Raw genomic sequence first — 5,676 nt, 5'->3', positions numbered from 1 at the left:
CCGTAGGGTCTGCACACTTAAGGTTCGATGACGCTAGGGTTATAATGTGAATAGTATGTGGTTACCGAAGGTTGTTCGGTGTAACACCCTGATTTTGATTTCTTGCCCCCAAGCAGCTCAAGATCTTTCACAACTTGCCAAAAACCATTCTGAGATTTATTTGCAATATTTTATTCCTCCAAATAATTCTCTTTCTATTTTGGGAATTATGGCATCACTATGGTTTGTGAAGCAACCTATAGCTTGGATGAGATTTAAGTCCCAAAACTTTTACAACGTATTCTCAATATCATATGATTTCAAAATATTCAAAAATATTTCTTTGTCCAATGGAGAATTTTGGCTAGAATAATTATTTCTTTTCTGACTAGAATTGTCCCTTTGTGAAGCAACCCCATGATTCCTGTTTTAGAAAATTCCCAATAAATTCCTGTAATTACTAGGGATCATATATAGTTCCAATATGTAAAAACATCCAATGGTCCAATACAAATTTTGAGCACGAAAACTCTGCTAAGTTTCAGCTAAAATTGAACCCTTGTGAAGGAAGTGATAGCTAGGAGTGCACAATAAAGCTACAAAATTTTGGGCATGTGTGCACTACCAATTGACACTTCCCCACCAAGTCTCACTTTTAGCAAATCTTGCAATTGAGTGCTAGGAGCTCATTTGTGTTCTGGACCAGAAAGATGGTTTTCAAAGGAACTATATTCATTTGATCTTCAAACCTTGCTAAACTTTGCCAGCTTAGAATCTTTTCTATGCTGATCCTCCCAAACATCCTATCTTACCCCAACCCCAACCCATTTGAGCTCTAGAAGCACCCAAAGTCTGTAGACAGAACCTGTTTCTGATGCTCCAAGACGTTGGTGAGCGTGAGTGATCGAGCAAGCAGTGGAGAGTGACTAATCAGAGTCTGGTCGACGCAATGGACAAAGGTTCCATGCCTGCGTGGCACTGGGGTGGCCACAACCATGGTGACCATGGTGCTGGCATGCCACAAAGCGCGCTCTGCACAACTCCAGTGATAGCCGAGCCACCCCGTATCGTCAATCGCTGCCCCCTCCTTGTCCTGAGTGCCGACGATGCCCGTGGCAGCCGTGTGGGACCTCTCGAAGGTGCTGGGTCGCCGGAGAGCGCCGCCGCCGCTCCCGGCCAAGCTCCGCTACAGGACCGAGCTGACGGCTCCGGCCACTGTGCTCGTCTGCAAGCTCTTAATGGCCAGGAGCTATCCCATCGCCTCCATGTCCTCCTCCGTCACCTCAGTGCGCTCCACGACGGCCGGCTCAGCCCCCCGGCGACTGTGTTGGAGCTTATCTTCGCCGCTTCGGGAGAAATCGGCCGAGCTCGTCGCCGGCCTATTTAAGGGAGTGCCCGACCCCACCGAGCTCTACACACCCCTCCTGCTTCTCCCAATTGACCTCCCGAAGAGCGAGCCAAGGCCTAGAGGCCCTCTGGCCTCGAAAATCACCCGAGCTCCGCCGCCTGCAGCCTCACCATCGACCGCACCATCCACCCCTTCCAGAGCTCAATAGATCCCACCATCGACAGCACCATCCACCCCTTCCAGAGCTCAATAGACCCCACCAACAATTAAATTACTTTTATAAATTCCAGATTCAAACAGAAACTTTGACCATCTAAATCTTTTTATTTACAAGTCCAAATCACTTGATTCTTTTTCCATTGAGTTGGTATTGAGTTTCTCTACAATCTGGTAAATTTTGGTATTTTTCTCATACTCATAGAATTTCTGGTTAATAAAGAGGTATTAAATGACTTTTCTTTTCTTTTGGCTATTTCAAATAAATTTCAGAGGGAAACTTTGGAGAACAGGAGTGTTTGAATAACCCCACTGATCAAGGCAAGCCATTATATCCATGTGGTGTAGTATTGCATAGCATAGCATACTTTCATGCATGATCATCATTCACTTGATATTAGCAAATGCTTACTAAATTAATAATGATAATTATTTAATTGTTGTCATAATTCTCCAAGTTGATAACAACTTAGTGGTTGACATAGAGTCACCTGTCTGGGCTTTATCGTACAACCACGTCTTGCCGATATGGGACGGCCGTGACTTGAGTTGTTTCGCGTGATTGCTTTCACCGGTACCTCCAAAGAGGGAGGGTTATGCACGCATGCTACCCTGATCATGTAGGCGGTGATAACCCTGTGATCCCAGTTGAGTTGTTAGGGCCCATCCCCGGTTGGGACAATTTAGTTTGGCCACGACGGTGGCAGGTGTCATGAAGACATAGGGCCACTCATGGCTGTTGTGTATCCCTTGCAACGGCGCCAGAAATAGTTGTGTCGAGGGCACCAGGAATCCTTCAGCTACGGCTACGCCTTAAGGGACTTCCTAGGCAAGTATGCAAAGGATTTCCCCTGCGGCCTTGGAGCCTTGCATTGGTGTTCCCTCGAAGCGGAAAGGGTGATGTAGCACAACGACGGTAAGTATTTCCCTCAGTTTGAGAACCAAGGTATCAATCCGGCGAAAGAGTATCTCAAGATCCTCCACAAACACGAAAATCTTGCACCCAACGCTATGAAGGGGTTGTCAGTCCCTTATAGATTGTTTGCCAAGTGAGAACTGAAAGCAACAAAGTAACAAAGTAACAAAGCAAAGTAAAAGCGGAGTTTTAAACGATGGATGTGAATAGACCCAGGGTCCGTAGCGTTTACTAGTGGCTTCTCTCATGAAAGCAAGTAGACGATGGGTGAACAAATTACTGTCGAGCAATTGATAGAACTGTGCAGAGTCGTGACGATATCTATGCAATGATTATTTCTATAGGCATCACGTTCGAAACAAGTAGACCGATACTTTCTGCATCTACTACTATTACTCCACACGTCGACCGCTATCCAGCATGCATCTAGTGTATTAAGTTCATAAGAACAGAGTAACGCCTTAAGCAAGATGACATGATGTAGAGGGATAATCTCAAACCAATGATATAAACCCCATATTCTTACCCTTGATGGCAACTGCTTGATGTGTGCCTTGCTGCCCCTACTATCACTAGAAAAGGTCACCACATGGCAGAACCCAAAACCAAGCACTTCTCCTATTGCAAGAATCATATATCTAGTTGGCCAAACAAAACCCAAGACTCGGAGAGACTTACAAGGATATCAAATCATGCATATAAGAAATCGGCAAAGACTCAAATATATATCATAGATAATCTGATCACAAGTCCACAATTCATCGGATGTCGACAAACACACCGCCAAAGAAGATTACATCGGATAGATCTCCATGAAGATCATGGAAAACTTTGAATTGAAGATCCAAGAGAGAGAAGAAGCCATCTAGCTACTAACTACGGACCCGTAGGTCTGAAGTGAACTACTCACGAGTCATTGGAGGGGCGATGATGATGATGAAGAAGCCCTCCACCTCCAAAGTCCCCTCCGGCAGGGTGCCGGGAAGGGTCTCCAGATGAGATCTCGCGGAATCGGAAGCTTGCAGCGGCGGAAAAGTATTTTCGAGGCTCCCCTGATATTTTGCGGAATATTTGGGAATATATAGGCACAAGACCTAAGTCAGGGGGCGGCCAGGGAGGCCACAAGCCTTCCCACCGCTGCCTCCCCCTGGTGGCGGAGTGGGGGCTTGTGGGCTCCGTGGAGCCCACCTAGCTAGGCCCAAAAGTCCCCTGGACTTCTTCCGTTCGGGAAAAAATCATTTCGGGATTTTTCTTCCATTTGGACTCCGTTCCAAAATCAGATCTGAAAAGAGTCAAAAACACCGAAAAACATGAACTGGCACTTGGCACTGAATCAATAAGTTAGTCCCAAAAAAGATATAAAAAGGTACATAAAACTTACTACGAAGGCAAGATAACAGCGTGAAACCATCAAAAATTATAGATACTTTTGAGACGTATCAAGCATCCCCAAGCTTAACTACTGCTCGTCCTCGAGTAGCGAAGTGATAATGAATTTTTGATGCTTTCATGCTACCTAGCAGAAGTGTCCTTTGTAATTCCTCTTATGTGATGTGAATGTTCAGATCCATTAGATTCAAAACAATAGTTTGCTATTGACGTGGAGACAATAATAATTCAAGCAAACTAGCAAAGTAATCATGAACTTTCAAAATAACAAGGCCAAAAGAAAGTTATCCCTACAAAAGCATATAGTGTGGCTATGCTCTATCATCATTGCACAACGAATTTAAATCATACACAACCCCGGTATTGGCCAAGTAATTGTTTCACACCTTTTCTTTCTCAAACATTTTCAACCCTCACGCAATACATGAGCGTGAGCCATGGTTATAGCACTATAGATCGTGTGGAATGTGGTGGAGGTTGCAAGACAAAAAGGAGAAGATAGTCACATTTACTAGGCATATCAATGAGCTGTGGAGATGCTCATCAATAGATATCAATGTGAATGAGTAGGGATTGCCATACAAATGATGCACTAGAGCTACAAGTATGTGAAAGCTCTTAAAGAAAACTAGTGGGTATGCATCCAACTTGCTTGCTCACGAAGACCTAAGCCAATTTTGAGGAAGCCTATCATGCGAATATACAAGCCAAGTTATATAATGAGGATTTCCCACTAGCTATATGGTGGTGACAAAACGAGAGACTCTCAATCATGAAGATCATGGTGCTCAATATGCACAAGTGTGGAAAAAGTGGTAGCATTGTCCCTTCTCTCTTTTTCTCTCATTTTTTTGGTGGGATCTTTGGCCTCTTTTTTATGGGCTTCTTTGGCCTCTTTTATTTCCTCACATGGGACAATGCTCCAATAATGATGATCGTCACACTTTCAACTCAAAACTTAGAGCAATTATGACTCTATATGGAATGCCTTCGGTAGTGTACCGTGGCAATGATCTAGCATGGCATAGACATCAATGGAAACATCATGCTCGCTATCTTACGATCGTGCAAAGGCAAGGTAGACGTGGTGGCACATATCATGGTGGTAGTTGCATGGCAATATATCTCGGAGTGACTTTGAAAAAGCCATAGTAGGTAGGTATGGTGGCTGTTTTGAGGGAGGCTAATGGTGGGTTTTGTGCACCTGCGAAAGTTGCGCGGCACTAAGAAGATAGTGATGGTGGAAGGTGAAAGTGCATCTAAACCATGGACTCAACATTAGTCATGAAGAACTCATATACTTGTTGCAAAAGTTTTATTAGTAATCAAAACAAAGCATTCAACGCATACTCCTAGGGGAAGGGTTGGTAGGTATAAACCATCGCGCGATCCCGACCGCCACGCAAAGGATGACAATCAATATACTAATCATGCTCAGACTTTATCACATAGCGGTTCACCATACGTGCATGCTACGGGAATCACTAACTTCAACACAAGTATTTCTAGATCCACAACACCTTACTAGCATGACTTCAATATTACCATAACCACAACTCAAAACTAACTGAGATGAATCAAACTTCTCTAACTATTCAATGCACATGAAGGTGGAAGTTTTCGTATCCCTTTGGATAACTACCTATTTTGAGACTACTTTCAAAGCATAGATCAACTACCAAGCCACGCACCGCTGCGCTCTAAAATATATAAGTGAACCACATAGAGCAAAAGTATCTAGCTCAAAAGATTAAGTGAAGCACATGTGAGCTGAATTGTCTACCAAAAGATATAAGTGAAGCTCGACAAAATCACGGTGTGTGCATGT

Source organism: Hordeum vulgare, chromosome 5H (assembly GCF_904849725.1).
Source record: "Hordeum vulgare subsp. vulgare chromosome 5H, MorexV3_pseudomolecules_assembly, whole genome shotgun sequence".
NCBI lineage: Eukaryota > Viridiplantae > Streptophyta > Magnoliopsida > Poales > Poaceae > Hordeum > Hordeum vulgare.
This window is presented reverse-complemented; position numbering follows the sequence as displayed.